This window comes from Pongo abelii, chromosome 6 (assembly GCF_028885655.2).
Source record: "Pongo abelii isolate AG06213 chromosome 6, NHGRI_mPonAbe1-v2.0_pri, whole genome shotgun sequence".
Lineage (NCBI taxonomy): Eukaryota > Metazoa > Chordata > Mammalia > Primates > Hominidae > Pongo > Pongo abelii.
The window spans coordinates 59,561,439-59,579,947 of NC_071991.2; the positions used below are offsets into that span (position 1 = coordinate 59,561,439).

The window sequence follows — 18,509 nt, forward strand, 5'->3', positions numbered from 1 at the left end:
ATCTGGCTCTCTCATCTCTTTAAAGTCAAATCCTGTCTACGGAATATTTGCTTTGTCTAAATAATGCAACAAAATCACCTAAAATGAGAGCTTCTGAGATCTATTCATGACAATATTATACGTGTGGTATAATTTACAGGGATAAAGATGTACGTTCACATGTGTAATTTCCAGGGGTCTTAGATGCAAAAGTTTTCTGGTGATAGGTGATAGGAAAAATCATCCAGAAGGGCATTCTGGTTTAGAACTAAATATTCTTTAATCCCAAGGGAAAATGAAACAGAATAATTAAGAGTGACCAAAAATAATTTCCTTTATAGAAGGGGGAACAGTTGCTCTTTTTCTTTCTCAACTCATGACTGAATAAATAAAAAGGGAAAATAGCTTTTAACAACAGCATGAGGGATTTAGGTTAGAAAAATGACAAGCTTTCTTTTAAGAAGATTGTTTTGTACAGGCTGTCATCTGTTCTGGTGTAAAGTGGAGGGAAGAAAACAAAGTAGGATGGCTTGATATCCTTCCCGAAAAAGAAACAGGAGGAAAATAGTCCCCAGCCTTGCTAAAGACATTAGAAAGCAGAGCCATACTGTGGAACAGTCACTGGAGTTAAAATTAAAAGACTGGAATTCCAGACCCTGGTTTTCAATTACTAGCTGTGTGACCTTGGGTAAGTTATTTCACTGCTCTGGACTTCATTTTCCTCAACTGTAAAACTGGAGCATTGAACTAGAAAATATCTAAGGTTATCTTCAGTTCTAATAATTTTTTGGTTTGAGATTCCTTATGGCAAGGGATGAATATGTTATGGTTTGCCTGGGATGGTCCTGATTTGTGCCTATTGTCCTGGCATAATTATTGATAGTGCACAATTTCATTCTTAAAATGTCGTGGTTAGGACCACAAATTATATAGTCACCCTACCTAGATTAGTTAACATAACAATTTTCACTTGAGATCAGCTTACATTGTTTTTCACAATACTGATATTAACCAGAAAAAAACCAGAACTATTCAGCTGAACAACTAAGCTCTTCTTCCAAGAAACAAATATTAATAATGGTAATAATGAGAGATCTTGTTTATTGAGTTGGAGTGCTTTCCAAGCATTAGCTAATGTAATTCTCATTACAACCCTATAAGTCAGATGCTACTCATTTCTCTTTTACATTTGGGAGCATTGAGCCTCAAGAGGTTAAGGTAACTTGCCTAAGCCAGGATTTGACCCTAGGTCTCTCTGACTCCTGGGAACAAACATTTAAGCTTTCTACCATGCTGCTTGCAATATAGTGTATTTTACTAATACCCCTGGCACCTTCAACCCACCAAGTGCCTTAGCTGCTTTTAGCAGCCAATCTTCCTGGCTGAGAAAGCAAAGCCTTTGCAAGTTCCAATCCATTCTATATGACATGAAGACTTACAGATGAAAATCTTCCAAAATCACTATGACTTCATATGAGCAACATTTTTTTCTTTCCAGCAAAGATACTCAGACCCCTGGGTCATTGTGAAAGTCTTTGGAACTCTAAACTTTTTGATATTTACTGAACAAGACCTGCCTAGAGATTATTGAGAAATTGTGATGTTAATTAAACCATGATGTTCCTGTTACCCAGCAAGCAAACGGTTGAGTGATAAAAGTGGTTCAGTGTCCTAAAGTCATTTTCAAAGCAAAAGAGGGTCTGAACAAAATAAATGATTCGAATGCAAGACATAAACAACCAAACAGGCCTGCAAACGAGACCAGTAATGAGGCATCTGGGACCTTAGTTCTGCTTCTGATGCCTTTCAGGGCGAGCCTTGATGCTTTTCAGATTTTCAAAGAAAAATAAACTGGTGACAAAAGAATAGCAGCTGTGGGCACAATAAGGAAATTAGTTGGAGCAGATTTGTAATTAAGCACTGAAAATGGATCAGTATGATCCCTCCCTGTGTTCAAGTACCTTTTGCTTTTTGTCTCTTCTCAAAACCCCATTTTTAACAAAATTAACACACATTTCATCTTCAGTCAAGCATGTCCTGACCTGGGATATTAGCTAAAGACATTTTTTTTTTTTTCTGGAAAAAACAAGACATTAGCTCACAAGAAGCACAGAACCCCATGAAATAAAATAACATTGACTTTGGGTTGATTTTTGTCATTTTATAACTTTGGAAAGACAGAGAGCTTTCTTCACTCAGAAGATTGTATGTTTATGTATAATGAAGGGAGAGTGAAGGATCCTGGGGCATTGTGAGGATAATTAATTTTTATTTCCTAACATAAGATGAAGATGAAAATTTTATGATCTTTATAATTGTCCTGATGTCATTCAACAATCACATCACAGCCAAATAAAAGTTAGGCTACAAGGATATTATTATATGTTGAAAATGTTTTAGAAAATAGCAGTATTTTTGCATGGAATGAACTTTAGTGTTAAATATATTGATTATGCCTTCTAGGCTAGAGATGCCTCCTCACCCCCAGCCAGATGAAACCTTGACGCTTAATGTGGCATTTCATGGCTGAGATGCCCCAGCAGCTCTTAGAGGGAGACAGACCTAGACTCTTCTTGAACTGAAAATTAGTGTGTCTCTCAGAGAAGCTGATTCCTACTTCCTGGTCCACCCTGGAGAGTGGGCCTTTCCTCTTGCTTCTGGTTCGTATCCCCTCTTCCTGTTCTTCCTGTAAATCACTTTGAGCTTAGAGAAATGGAGGAGTGGGTCGACCTAGGTGTCCTGAATCATTAGGCACACTGGCTCCTCTGGGGGCCAACCAGACTCTGAGCTTTGACAGCAGTGAAAGGTGACAAGAAAGTAAATATCCTAGTGCCCCACTTAACCAGAGGTCAGACGTCCCCCAACCTCCGCCTTCTGGAATTCAGCTTGAGAAAGAGGAAGGAAGCAAAACAGGCTCGAAGCAGCGGAAACACCAGTCACAAATCAATGCACTTTAACTATGTCTGATTGAGTTGTAATTAACACATACTTCTAACAAGCCAATTTATGTAGTCTCTCAGCCCATAACGAATTAAAAGCAGAAAATTGGAGGGGGCCAACAAAGGAGGTAAGAGAGATTGGTAGGGATAACACTGAAGGCAGTAAGAAATGATGGCCAACACCCTGACATCAAAGGAAGAATCAGAAACAAGCCCCTAGAAAGTGGTCCCAGAATTAGCAAAATCAGCTCTCCACAGCCATATATATCGGGTCAAACACATCTGGAAAGCCCTGAGGGCTCGTTGTGGTACTGAACACCATAGTTCCTGCTCTAAAAGCTGAGACAACGTGTGAGAAGGAGCCAGCTCGTGCAGAGACCTCGGCCTCTTCCAACTCCCACGGTTCTCCAATCAGAGAATGTTTGAGAATCACCCAGGGAGCTCGCTGAAAATAACTAACTGGGAGATTCTGACCAAAAACATCTGTATCCTCAGCCCAGGATCCTGCATTTTCACATGGCTCCACCCACTGCGATGCTAACTCACATTCTCACTTTCGAAATCATTGCTAACTCCTTCACCAAACTGGGAAACCGCTTAGGCAGTCACTTAGTAATTGGGGCCCTGATTCTTTTGTAAAATAAAAGGTCAATCATCTCTAAATTCCCTGACAGCCAGACCTGCTTAGAGTGTATTCTAATTTTCCAACAAATGCCCATGCAGCTGCTGAGTGATTGAGGAAGTGTTCTTGAGGAAGACTGACCCCTTTTCTTAAAAAGAAGGCCTAGAAGAGTGTGTTCAGTGTCTCTAACCTTGGAAAATTGCACATCCCATCAGTAAAAATTTGGGGGTGCTCACTCCCAATAGATGTGTTTTTATTTATTTATAATTTATGCATGTGCTATTAAATGAATATATTGTTTATATAATAAAACATACCCCAAAATAAGATAAAGATTAAATTAGATGTTCTAATCTTTTCTTCACATACACCACTTTTAAGATGACTGGAATAAATTTTCGGACAGATTCTATTCAACATCCATTAGAATATGAGCAATTCTAAGGGCACTTTTTGCTTAATTGGTCGTGGTAGTCTCAAGGCCCAGCTCATGGTCCAGGAATGTTTTTGAATGAATAAATGTCTTGGGATTTGAAGTGGCTAAGTTTCAGTGATCCAGGATATTCATTTATATGGAATATCTCTTTCTTCTGTGGTAGTCAACAAATACATCGTGACTAAATGTAGAAAATAAAGGGTGAGGTTGGGAAGTATCACTCATATTTGAAGAAACCACCTGTTAGAACTTAGGGAGTATGATCAATATTTATGAAGCTCAGAAAATCTTCTCCAGGGCAGGGGGATGACTCATAGTTCATGAAAAGGTAAAAGCATCAGCTGTTCCATTAACAGGTATGTATTAAATACCATATGTGTCTATGAAGGGTTTCGTGTGTGTGTTGAAGACATTCTTTAGGAGGTAGCAGGGATTTCCTTTCCCAAGGATATGCTCTGTCAGATGCAATTTATTCAACTGATTTTTTCTTTGTTTTTTTGGTTTTTTTTTTTTGATTTGGGAAAACCGGGTAATATTTTTTAAATGCACTTTAAAAATTAATATATACCACATCCTTCTTTATGCAAAAGAAGTTTAAAATTTAAAACAGTTTAAAATTCTCTTGATTATACTAAGGGTAGTTTGTGGCTTATGTCATATGATGAGTGACTTTGCAAAGTCCTATAGCTGTACATCTTTAAGTATTCTATTTGCCAAAGTGACCAAGGCTCAATTATAGTTGTCTGCCCACTAGTCATTGGCATGGCAGCTCCTTCGTGAGTTGTAAGGATCACACTGGTCATTGCTGGGACTGTGAGAAGGAATTATCTGGGAAAGAAGAGGGCAGACCTGTCTTTGAAGAAATGGAAACGGTAATGGATACCTGCTTCACTTAGTCCGGCACTTCTCAAATGTTGTGTTTTTAGGACCTCTTTACATTCTTAAAGTTGTTGATGACTTCAGAGAGCTTATGTTTATCTGGGCTATATCTATAAATATTAACTATATTTGATATTAAAATTGAAAAATTTTCAAAATACAAGAATACCCATTCCATTAGCCATCAGAACAATGAAATCTTTGTCACGTAGCCTCTAGAAAACTACACTGTAAATTCGTGAGAGAAGAATGAAAAGGACAAATAACATTTGGGATTATTATGAAAATATTTTAACTGCATAAACCCACAGGAAGGGTCTCAGGAACCCCCAGGTGTTCCTAGACTACACTTCGGGAACCACTGACTTAGTCCATTCAAGAGGCAAAAACCTGACCCATGTCCATGTCAGGCAAAGTGTCAACCAGCTGTAAAAGTGACACCTGGCTAGTGAGGTTGAAGAATTTCATTTGGATGATGTCTGCCTTGGTGACAGCTGGTGGCCCACCAAATTATGATAAAGCACATAGCACGATGTGCTGAATGTGGAGGACACGGTATTTGTAAGAGTGACTTTTCACCTCTGGAATTTTTGGAACCAGTGACCTTCCCTTCTTGACATGACTCTTGACACAATGACCAATGTTCCTATGAATTCTTTGCTGTGGCCACCTCTGGAAATCATTAGCTTCTGGGCGTGGGTAAAAGATTCTGAAGAGTAGATGCTCCAGAGCTCAGTTCTCGAGTTTCAATAGCAGGATTCTTTTGAACTGAGATCTTGACATTTCAGCAGGAACATTCTGCTGTTGTCAGAAACAGGGTAAAATAGGTACCGGTTCCCTTGAGCAAATGTTTAACATTATATTATTTACATTTAGAGTCAATAAACACACAGATACCTGTTGAATGAATAAGTGAAATATGAAGCATGTCATCAATTGGATGTGATTAACTGTGGTCTTGGAAGGACAAACTATTTCTTAGGGCAGAATGGAGAGCCTTCTCCCCTTCTTCCAGTGAGAGAAGATGGTGGGGAGGACTCACTCCTCATAGAGACACATTAGTCATGTTGGACATGAGTCAGAGGACTGGGGGCAGAGCTGATTATGGTGTAAAATAAAAACATGGGGCACCTTGTTTAAAAAGCATTAAAAAAGTATATTAAAGGTATCAAAATAGAAAACTTTTTTTCTTTCTTCCATATTTCTTTCTCTCCTCTTGTCATGATGTTATATATTTGCTATCTGATGTCATTTTTAGTAAAGAAAAATTAAAGTTTTAAATTATTAGCACAAATTTTCCCATTTATCTTTATATTGTGCAATGTCAGCTTTAAATGAAAATGTAAGAGCGTGTGTGTAGAATCACTGAAAACATACAATTTGGTTTTCATAGCTTGTATGTGCATAGGTATTTGATTCTTGCCAGAACAGTGAAAACACTGCACAAAACTCCACTGTTTTTATTTCACTTCTTGAAACACGTGTATTCTACCACACTCTGGAAGCAGGTAGCTTCCATAATATGCTCACCTTGTATTCACTTGGAGTCTCACTGAACTCTCACACAAGGTGGGCCCACTAGAATTGCTGTACCCATGAGGCATCACCAACAATACATATGAATGGGACAGCAAGAAACAGCGGACACACGTACTGTGCATGTCTCCTCTGCTCACATATACGTTCCATTGTCCCATCAGACTTCGCCTACAAAGCACAAGTTCAAAGATAGAATTATTAAGAATTTCAAAATGGCAACATCTGAGAATTAACCAAGCATGGCACCCACTTGAGCATGAGACCGTATGGCACTGCATGGATCACATGTCCATGAAGCTGACTCTCACCTGGATCATGTTACTGTGTTGAGAATGGAGGCTTATCCTGACCGGTGAAGCCATGCTTGGGTTATGGTATGTGCAACTCTCCCAAGAAGGTGGGATATCCAGGATCCCACAGGAGAACACTCCTCCTGCAGGGCCAGGGAGGCTAGAAAGCAGAAGAGGGAGCCCTAGATAATTAGTTGGAATGCATGAAGAAAATGATTAAATTCCTTTTTCTATTGACTTTCTTATCTCATTATTTGAAAGCTTCTGTGTAGTATGTGTGTGTTTTCAGAATGCACAAACCGTATTAACAAAGCACTATAGGCATAAAATTTATAAATATATAAATATATATTGGTGACTGTGCTCAAAAATGTTTAACTGAAAGGAGTACCTGAAAGACTAATTGGAGGGCCCCACCCTAGAAGACAGCGTGAGGAATGGGGCAAGGTGGAAAGTGAAGGAATGAGGCCAGAAGGAGGACCATTTTGTTTTACTTAGCAATGGCTTCCTGAGAGTTATATGCCATTGAACTCTTCTTACAGCACTATGAAGCAGTCTTATTATTCCCATTTCACAGATGAGAGAAGGGAGACCCGGAGAGTTACATAAGTTGCTGAGGGTCACAGAGCTGATTATGGCCAGGTATGCCTATTGCCCTGATCACCTATAGATTGCAGGAGGCTGGGTACATAAAGAGAATCTGAGCAGAAGTGTCCCCATCAGGCAGAAACTAATGTTTTCCCTGTTCTACAGATGAGGAAATGAAGACTCAGAATAAGGTGGTGGTGGCTGGAGCTTCTTGGGGCAGAGGCTGGGCACGTAGTACATTGCAAAGTCTGGAGGGCAAGTGCCATGGCTGAGATGGTCACCAGCGTCCTGTGGAGGGTAGATCTAGTTTCTAAAGGGTTGGAGAGACCCTTCAAATGGGAATCACTGGCCTTAGAAACGGGTAGACAGAATCCTTAGCCACTGGACTGGAAATTACAGGCTCAATTTATTTTACACAGCAAGCTCAAGGGCATGAAGAATCAGTTTATAATGATCTCTGTGGTATTTGCAATATCCCTAAAAGGTAACAAAGCAGCTTCATCTCATATTTATATCTACACGGAGTTAAGTAGCTGGGACAAGGCCTTCCCGCTTATGACTGAGAGAGATGCTGTTCAACTCCAGATCCCTGCGCTGGCTCTGACACAGGCTGCAAATAAGGCAGCTTCTCATTGTCTTTCCATTTCTTATTTTACCTCATTTGGTTAAGCTCAGCACGAGGAACTTCCGTTTTCTTATCTTGAACATCATGTACTGTTCCAGCCCACAGCCAGCCACCCAGGAAGGAAGCATTTTGTTCCTTTTAGACAGGGGGTCTGGCCAGCCATATGGCCACGTTGTTGAAAGGCTCTGTAAGTAACATTATCTCTATCCCACTAAAAAAAAGATCTATTAGACCTTGAGAGTGCACAGCATGTTAGAGTTTAATATTCATCTCTGGTCTGTTTACCTCACAACAAACATGAAAAGAAAAACTGCAGAGGCAAGGGAGAGGGAGAGTAAGGAGAGGGAGAGAAAGAGCGAGAGAAGGGAGGGAGGGAAGAAACCAAGCATGGGCCTCTTTTCCTATCTATTTTGAGTTTTCCTAAATCCTATTGCAACTTAATAATGTCAATATGTCAGACCTCAATCTGTCTGTTACTGTTGAGAATCTAAACTATGTTAATTCTTCACAGTAGTCAACTCATTATTCAAATGAATATTAAATGCTTGCCATTTTTAATATCACATGAAAGATGTCTTTATTCTTTCTCTTTCCTTTTACGACTTTTATAATTTGGTTAAATATTTCGATGCCTACATAAAACAGGTAGACCTAAGAAAGAAGTTCCAGCAAATGCATTGTTTCAGCTAGAAAACATAAAAAGAAATTTGCGTGGCAGATTATCTGTCCTGTATTTTTATATCCCTGAGGCAACTGGCTTCTTGGAAACTGTGTTTTAAGCTACCTATTGTTTTTGATTTACACTGCAGAGAATTTTGAAAAGTGCTAAATGAAATGGATCAGAAATATTTTAAGTGACTCAAAAATGTGAAGAAATGTAACATGGAAAAAATGCCTGAATCTGTTCTACTTAAAAAGCTATGTCAAATAGAGATTTTTGCACTGTCAGTCAAAATGGCCTAGTTAATGAAGTATAGTAGGCAGAAGGAATTAAGCTGTGAGTTGGATGGAAAAAATTACATGCTTTTTCTTTCTAGTGTAGGAAGCTAACAAATATACATCTAATTCTAGACTATTAGGAGTCATGGTGAGAGTGGAAGACCCGTGGGTGATCTCAAAGAGCACTCGTGCCTATCATCTTTGGCATATATATTTGCACACATATGGGACATTAGTAGGACTGACGAGAGAATACATTATATTTCAAATAACAGTTTTACTTTAGAAACTTGATCCTGTGTGACTGGCAAACTGTCTAGTGAGCTCTTCTTCAACCTGTCCAGCTCTCATCCTCTCCCTAGCCTAGAGGTGGATTTATTTCTCATATTGACATAAGGCACATGCTTGATTGAATCCCTCTATCTCCCTCTCCCTTGCCATCTACCTTGCTCTACTATCTTTGCATCTTATTGGTCTCCCCTGGACAGTCTCTGAGAATGAGGAGAAATGTTCCAGTAATAACAGCTGGTTCTTCCTGAGGGTTTACCCTGAGCTTTTCTATTTACCTTTTCCTAAGCTCTTGTACATATTATAGCCCTTCATCTTCCCCATGATCTCATGAGTTTCTATTAATATTCCAATTTAGAGTTGAAAAAACTGAGGCACAGAGAAATTAAGCAACTTGCCCAAGGACACAAAGTTTATAAAAGCGGTACTGGGATTTCAACCTAGATAATCTGCTTCCAAAGCATGTGCTTATAACCAAATTTATTACTGCCCCCCAAAAAAGGAAAGGCACATATTGGCTGGGAATGAAGACAGGAGTATAATGAAGAGGGTAAAAAGGAGCGGGCTTTTGGGTTCAAATGGTCTGTTTCTTGATCTGGGTGCTGATTTACATGCACCTTGTGGAAAATTCATGGGACTGAATACTTATGCACTTTTATTTATGTGTATTATATTTCAATTATCTTAAAATAGGAAAAAGTAAATGAACAAAAATAATTAAGGTATATGTATATTATCAATGATAAGTTGAATGCCCGTTGGGTATTCAATAATAACCTTCTTGCTGAAAGAAGATCGACAGAACTGGGCTCACACAGAGGTGGCCTTGCGAGGAAGTTGAAAACATGCACCTGGGGTCCGGAATGGGTGTAAGTCTAGGCCCTGCCACTAGTTAATTTTGAAGAAAATAAGTTGATCTCTGTCCATGTCTCAGTTTACTCACCTGTAAAACTGGGGGTAGCTTAGTCCTACTTTACATAAAGATTTAGAAGTGAAGTGAAGACAGTCTCCTCTTGTTCGATGCCAGGGGAGCCTTGGTAATTAGAGTGTAGCAGCTGGTGCAGGGAAGGGAACATCGGGCTAGTAACTGTGATCATTTTTCCTAAATAAATAAAATGTAGGTATTTAAAAGCCATTTTGATGGCAGGATCAAGGTGTGTTTTTTCTCCAGGTAAAGGCTTTTTCTTTCAAAACAAATTGTATGACCAGATGCAAGCTTAGCCAGCTGACACTAATAAATCCACTGCGTTCACAAGTTCAGAAGGTGCAGACATTAGAAAGAGTACATTTCCTCCTACTCTTCCTTGTAAATCTTATGTTCCATAAGTAAAATGCAGAAGCAAAAATGAATAATTTTTGCAATTCCTTAGAGTTTATGACAGAGGCCAAATTCCAGGAAGAAGCAAACCAGTTAAGTTAAATTTCTTGGATTAGATAAGACTGGTTACTGAGTCTATGCACTGGCTTGATGTGTTGTAAACCTGTGAAATCTGAAATCTTCGTTCTCTTTTGCCTCCTCCATAACACCGAGCTGGCCCACAAGCATTTATAGGATACCTACTGTGTGTATTCCTTTTCTGTGCCCTTCAATGCCTGATATCCTGCCCTTGGTCAAAAAGGCCCATTCTAATTGTGCCAGTGGTCAGTCTGCTTGCCACAATTCTGTCAAACCAGATAAATTAAACATGTCAGGTGACATGTGGAAGAAAAGGCTTTCTGATTTATTAGAGAACTCTTTACGGATAAGAGTTATTTCTCTTGGCCTGATACCTGCTCTCAGAGGCTTGATCACATTTCAAGGCACTGCAGCCACTTCCTTAAATATTCTGGGTTCTCAGATGTTTGAGTGCACGTGTCTCTCTGTGTGTACACATCTGAATACGACTGGAGAACTGGAATGAGGTTGTTGCTGATTGCAAAGTAAGAAAGGAGGGGAAAAGTTAATCCCTGCTGCTCTCACTTCAATGACTTTAAGCTTCACTGTTGCTGTCTCAGTTGGGGAAGAACTTAGGGTCACATTGCAATGTAAAAAAACCCTTAGTGTAGACAAGTTTGAAAACATCATACTATTATTTGGGAGGTGTATAGGAAGCTCTATTTTTTACCTGTTTGTGTTTTCAAATAGGATGCTATGGTATCTTTTTTCCCCTGATGTAGTTATTATTCTTTTTTTTTTTTTTTTTAAATAAAAGACCTAGTGGCATAGGAAGGTCAAATTTGGGGTGATCATTCTCCCTCTAGCTTTTCAGATGTCACAACCAGATGAAGTATAATTTAGGAAGCACAGAGCTGGGTGATAGGTCTTGCAGAGCTGCCTGTCTGTTGAACCTGGAGGAAAGTTTATCCCCAGCAAGGTAATTTATGACACAAGAGTAGCTCAGCTCCCTGCAGGCAGCACAACCTAAGTTCTCCAAGAACTCCTGGTTTATTGAAGAGAACTGTAAGTCTGGAGCCAGGATAAGTTATGGCTTTCCAGTGGCTTTCTCCTTTCTCCTTTTCCGTGTTGTGATATTTATTATTTGTGGATGGGGATGAGAGGGTTCATGCTGCCAACTTTTGAACCCTCTCTAAATTCATGGCTCTGAGTTTTGAACCGTCCCTGAACCTTCCTGTATTTGAGTTTCTATTCTCTTAGCATTCTGCAGCTTCCTGTTTTGAATTGAGAAAGTCTTATTTTAAAAGGTGGAAACAATTCCTTAAACATCAAATAACGTTTTTTTTAAGTGCAACATATTTTGATGAGCCAAGTGTAAATGAATTGGAAACATATGCTCCAAATTTCTCCAGTTTACGCAGCAAGTTCATGGCTGAATTATTGTTAGGTTTCACTGGATTCAAAGTTGATAAAAAATGATAGGACAAAGGATGGACAGGCACAGGCACATTCATTCTTCTTTTTTTTTTCTTCTACTGCTTTGTTCCTTTGTTCATGTAAAATGGGCTTTGGTTGAGTTCTAAAAGCTGGAGAGAAGAGGAGGGCTCAGGAGACATTTATAAGTCGGGTTTTGCCAACTAAAAGCTCTGTATTAGGAAATAGGGCATTTTGGCTAAACATTTAAATTCTTGATGTAATGGCTGTAACCTTAGGAGGTAGAAATAACTTTGAAATCTGGGCTTCCTACCTCTCCACTCCATTGGAGCCTGTCTCATCCCCTTCACACCTGGAGCTCATTTGCTGCTTCCTCCCCAAGCTTCAAGTCCTGTCCTTAAGAACCCTGAAAGGTTATTTGGATCTAGAGCTTTCTACGGCCAATTGCCTTAAATATGTCTTTTTGAAAGTAGGCCCTGTGGGTATTAGAGACAGCTCTGCAAAGGTGGCCTAGGAGGAAGCAGAGGAAATCCTCCTCCACAATCCTGCTCTTCTGTGCTCACCGTGCAATGGGTGCTCAAAGCTGTTTCAACCTCAGGAGACCTGTGTGGGGGCACTTCAGGCTTTTAAGGGTCTGAGTGCATGGTACGTGGTTTAAGAGATGCTCACAGGGTGACAGTCAGTATTGTGTGGTTGGGAGAGAGTAACCACGAGGCCACAAACCGGACTGAGTCAGAGAAGAAATGTTTACTCTTCCTGCTAACATCCTCCAAGACATGCTTGGGAAAACGACTTGCCATTTTTCTGGCTTTGCCCATTTTCCCACCTGAAAATGATAGGCTCATGATTGCCACCCACCTGGTGAGGGGGATGCGGGGTGAATGTGGGAAATTCTGCAGGGAGCTTAGGAATCCCCGGTTTCCAGTTTAGCATCTCTATAAAGCACTAAGCGCCAGTAAAACGCACTTGTAGCATGAGCCAGACGCTATGGGGGAAGCAGGTACATTTTGCATGCAGTGAGCCACCAGCTCAAAATCTGCCTTCTTCTCATTTGTAGAGAGGAAAACACAGTTGTTAAAAGTTATTTTGTGATGACAGAAATGTGCTGAAAAGAAACTGCCAAGAAAACTCCTTTGCCCAGCCCTGGCCCTGGTGTCCCGTGGCCAACTGGGATTATCTAAAGTGGGTGTCCTTAGAGAGGGCAGGCATTCTCTTCCACCACAGACTGTTGAAACCTCCCCATTCGACTGTTTTAAAAGCTGCAGAGAATTAAAAATAGAAGCTTTTCAGAGGGAGGAGAGGGCCCTTTGGGGGCACTTTATTTGCTTTGGTTTCTATCTCCCTCCCTGGAATGCAGTAAAAACTTGGAGAAGTCAGTACGCGGAGGTAGTCTTGCAGAGAAATGAAACCCCCTCATGCCAAAGTGAAGGCTGAGGGGCTCTTTCTGGGATCTGGTTTTATAATCATTTCTGTTTATAGTAGGAAAGAAATAACCCCCTTCTTGAATTCAGCACATGGAGCCCTTTCTTCACTGCCCCTCTCCTTATACAAACATCATAGGGCCTACTCCTTCAATGGGTTATATTGAGCAGCTAATGTTAAATACAGGCGGATGCTGCCCATTGAATGGGAAGCTTGTGTCGCTCAGGTGGTGAAAGTACCATTCATGCAGAGGAGATGGTGATTGCACATGGTGGCCACCAGAGTCTAGATAGTTGGCTGGATGGGTGGGGAGCAGGATGACTTCCATGCTTTTTTGAAAGTTCACTAGAGGGTGTGAGGGTGGGGGAGGAGAGGACTCAAAGGCGATCTGGAGGCCACTGGTCCCTGGAGCACTGAGTTTAGCTGACTGATATCCTGAGGAAATGGGAAGGGAGGATATGATTGGGGTCTGAGAGCCAGCGTTTGGCTAGTTCTTTCTCTTGTCTGTTGTCTGTCTTTCTGTCTTTTGCTCTGTCTCTTTTCCTCTCGCACACACATGGCCCTATATTCTCCTGGTTCGGATTATATAAAACACCACAACCACGACAAGAAAGGAAGAATTCCAAGTGTTACTGTATTACTTTGTGAAATAATTTTTTATTAGGGATCCCAGCAGGCCATCTACCCCTGGGACTTGAATCCCTTTCTCAGAAACCGCTGTGGGGAGAAGGCACAATAAAGAGGAGTAAATAAATACAGAGATGAGGGAACCCTCCAGGAGCCATCCCTGCCCTGGCTCACACAGGTAAGCTGGGCTTCCTCCTACCACCTTCCTCCTCAGCACCTGCCTGGCACTGATGATGTGGTGCCGTGGCATTGAGGGATGCTATGGGGCTGTGCCCTGGGGAAGGGGGCTCTCTCCCTTCAGAGGTGGAGCTTTGAGCTGGATCTTCTGGTGACTAGTTGAGGTCTTTGTGGTTTCTGAGACGCTGAGTTGGATATGCCTTAGCTACTTCTTTGCTTAGAAGCAAAATGTCTCTTCTCATGCTGCAGTGGAAGAGGGCTTATGAGAAGCATTCTACCTTTCTTTACCCCACAAGAGTGATTTGAAAATGAAAAAGTTAATGTTTTGATGCATGCTGTCACACTCAAGTGACAGGCACAGCAATATTACCTTCATTGTTATGGTTATTGCCATGTCCCTGTGTGTTCATTTTTCCCTCTGACATCACAGGGTAAGTATGGTTTCCTTTGGAAAAGACACTGGTACAGACTGCTAATGAGGACATCCATGGGGCTGCGCTGACAGCCATTTCAGCCACAGGCCATCCTTGTTCTATCACACTTCACTTCATTGCACTTTGCAGATACTGCATTTTTTCACAAATTGAAGATTTGTGGCAACCCTGTGTCCAGCAACTTGGTTGGTGCCATTTTTCCAACAGCATATGCTCACTGGTGTCTGTGTGTCACATTTTGGTAACTCTCACAATATTTCAAACTTTTACATGATTATTGTATCTTTTTTGGTGATCTGTGATCTTTGATGTCATTATTATCATTACTTTGGAGCATCACGAATTGTGCCCATATAAGATGGTGAACTTCATTGGTAAATTCTGTTTTGACTACCCCACTGCCAGCCATTCTGATTAACCCTTCCCCGACTCTCTCCCTCTTCTCAGGCCTCCCTGTTCCCTAAGACACAAAAATATTGAAATTAGGCTGATGAATAACCCTACATTAGCCTCTAAGTGTTCAAGTGAAAGGAAGGGTCACATGTCTCTTTATCAAAAGCTAGAAATGATTAGGCTTAGTGAGGAAGGCATGCTTAAAGCTGAGATAGGCTGAAAGCTCGGCCTCCCGCACCACTCAGCCAAGTTGTGAATGTGAAGAAACAGCTCTTGAAGGAAATTAAAAGTGCTACTCCAGTGAACACATGAATGAAAATAAAGTGAAACAGCCTTATTGCTGATAGGGAGAATGTTTGAGTGGTCTGGATAGAAGATCAAACCAGCCATCACATTCCCTTGAACCAGAACCTGATCCAGAGCAAGGCTGTCACTCTTTTCAATTCTATGAAGGCCAAGAGAGGTGAGGGAACTACAGAAGAAAAGTCTGAAGTTAACAGAGACTGTTTCATGAGGTTTAAGATGAGAAGGTGTCTTCATAACATAAAAGTGCAAGGTGAGCTAGCAAGTGCTGATGGAGGAGCTGTAGTAAGTCATCCAGATCTAGCTAAGATTGTTGATGAAGGAGCCTACACTAAACACATTTTCAATGTAGATGAAACAGCTTTCCGTTGGAAGAAGATGCCACCTAGCACTTTGAAAGCTAGAGAGATGAAGCCAATGCCTGGCTTCAAAGCTTCAAGGGACAGACTGACTCTCTTGTTAGGGGCTAATGCAACTGGTGACTTGAAATTGAAGCCAATGCTCATTTACCATTCTGAAAATCCCAAGGCCCTTAAGAATTACACTAAATCTAGTCTGCCTGGGCTCTGTAAATAAAACAACAAAGCCTGGATGACAGCACATCTGTCTACAGCATGGGTTTACTGAATATTTTAAGCCCACTGTTGAGACCTACTGCTCAGGAAGATGCCTTTCAAAATATTACTGCTCATTGGTAATGCATCTGGTCAGCCAAGAGCTCTGAGGGAGATGCACAAGATTAATGCTGTTTTCATGCCTGCTAGTACCACATCCATTCTGCAACCCATGGATCAAGAAGCAATTTCATCTTTCAAGCCTTATCTAGGAAAAACATTTCATAAGGCTATAACCGCAATAGAAAGTGATTCCTCTGAGGGACTGGGGCAAAGTAAATTAAAAACCGTATGGAAAGGATTCACCATTCAGATGCCATTAAGAGCATTCATGAGTCACGGGAAGAGGTCAAAATATCAACTTTAATGGGGGTTTGAAAGAAGTTGATTCCAACTCTTATAGATGACTTTGAGTGGTTCAAGACTTCAGTGGAGGTAGTCACTGCTGATGTGGTGGAAATAGCAAAAGAACTAGAATTGGAAGTGTACCCTGAAGATGTGAGTGACTTGCTGCAATCTCATGATCAAACTTGAATTGATGAGGAGTTGCTTCTTATGGACGAGCAAAGAAAGTGGCTTCTACTCCTGGTGAAGATGCTGTGAACATTGTTGAAATGACAACAAACAATTCAGAATATTACATAAGCTTAGTTGATAAAGCAGTGGCAGGGTTTGAGAGGATTGACTCCAATTGTGAAAGAAGTTCTACTGTGGGTAAACTGCTATCAAACAGCATCACATGCTACAGAGAGATCTCTTGTGAAAGGAAGAGTTCATTGATGTGGCACACTTCATTGTTGCGTTATTTTAAGAAATTGTCACAGCCACCCCAACCTTCAGCAACCACCACCCTGATCTGTCACAGCCATCAACACTGAGGCGAGACCCTCCACCAGCAAAGGTGACGGCTCATTGCAGGCTCAAATGATCGCTCGCATTTTTTATCAATAAGGTGTTTTTAATGAAGGTATGCACATTCTTTTTTAGACATATCCATTTAATAAACTACAGTATAGTGTAAACATAACTTCTTCTGTCTGCTGTGGGAAACCAAAACATTTTTGTGTGACTCACTTCATTGCAGTGACTGGAATTGAATCTGAAATATCTCTGAGGTATGCCTGTATAATTTCCTCGGGCATTGATCATGCTTCATTTTAAAAGGAGGATATCTGAGAACCTGGCTATCTTGAAAATAAGATAGGGACAAACCTAAAATGTTTTAATTAATATTCCAAACCCTGCAAAGCTTAGCTAGCTTGCCAAAGTTTGATTTCTGTAGACCTGTGCTGTTCAGTAGCCACTGGCCACATATGGCCAGTAAGGCATATGAAATGTGGCTAGTCTGAATTCAGAGGTGCTGTAAGTGTAAAACATCACTGGCTTTTGAAGACACAGAACGTAAAAAAGAATGTAAAATATCTCATTGATATTTTTTCTTATTGATTATATGTTGAGATAATACTTTGCATTTAGTTATTTACATATTTTATTAAACTTAACAGATTAACAATTTCTATGTTTTTAAAAATGTGGCTGCTAAAAAATGTAAAATTTATCTATGTGGCTGCATTTGTAGCTTGCGTTATATTTCTACCGGACAGCACTGGTATTATAGCCTTTATTAATAGACAGTGGGAGTATTGCTATCTGGAATTCAGTATTTCCTCCCCAATTCACAACATCAAGGATGTGATTGGCCTTAATAGACTCTACTGTTGTATGTATTGCCAGGGAAAATTATGAAGTACTTTGAAATAGATAAAAGAAAAGTGTCCTGTCTAATTAGGTGGGTATAATTGGGGTTACTTCCACGTTTTATTGATCTTGAGCTATTTTATAGTTTTGCAAGTTGTAGAAAACTGGTAATAAGGAAAATAATTCTTATCTATAGAAGTCGAATTTATTATACCTGGTGGAATGTAATTGATCATTGCCTGCAGATAGATCCTTTTGCATCTTGTAAATTATTTCTGACATTCCTTATTGCCCATATATGTGTGGATTGTTGAATTCTTCTTTGATCTGATTATAACATCTTATTTATCCCTTATTAATTAATGAGCTGAAAAAAATCTTGGAAACAAGGTCATTTTATCTTTTTATGAGCGTCACAATTTTACCTTTTTCAGACGAGATTGGGTGTGTTTGGAGTAGTATGGCTGTAGACAATATTACCTTTTCCAAACAACATTACAGAATGTAGGAATTTATGGTGGTCAAGATTAGCTGACCTGTTCTTCCTTCCTCCCTCCAACTGCTAGCCATGCCTCTGGGTTGTTATTGAGCTACTTCTGGCACTGTGAGATGGAATATAGAGTGCATTTTTCTCTAGAAAGTATTTAATCTGATGGTTGTTTGGTGCTTAAACATTATTCATATATAAGGCAAGCTGAACTGTGGGTTGTTTTGGATTTTGTGAGTCAACCAGAGAATCCTCCTATCCAGTGGAATATTTGATTCTAAGAAAAAATGTTCTTCATTCCAAATTATGGAAGAGAAACTTAGCATACTATTCCTTTGTAAGGCATGTACCGTGGATATTGCTCAAGCACTCAGTTGCATAAAGTCCCCAGAGTTTAATGGTAACAGGTGTTTAAAAGAAA

The 18,509-nt window shown here is 40.2% G+C and overlaps 1 long non-coding RNA gene and 1 pseudogene across 1 annotated transcript in view; both read left to right on the forward strand.

Moving 5' to 3' along the window:
* Window positions 1-18,509, forward strand: part of LINC03007 (long intergenic non-protein coding RNA 3007) — a 154,773-nt gene that overhangs the window by 123,941 nt on the left and 12,323 nt on the right. The gene's annotated exons all lie outside the window — the stretch shown is intronic.
* On the forward strand, window positions 11,328-17,358 carry LOC129060355 (tigger transposable element-derived protein 1-like; annotated as a pseudogene).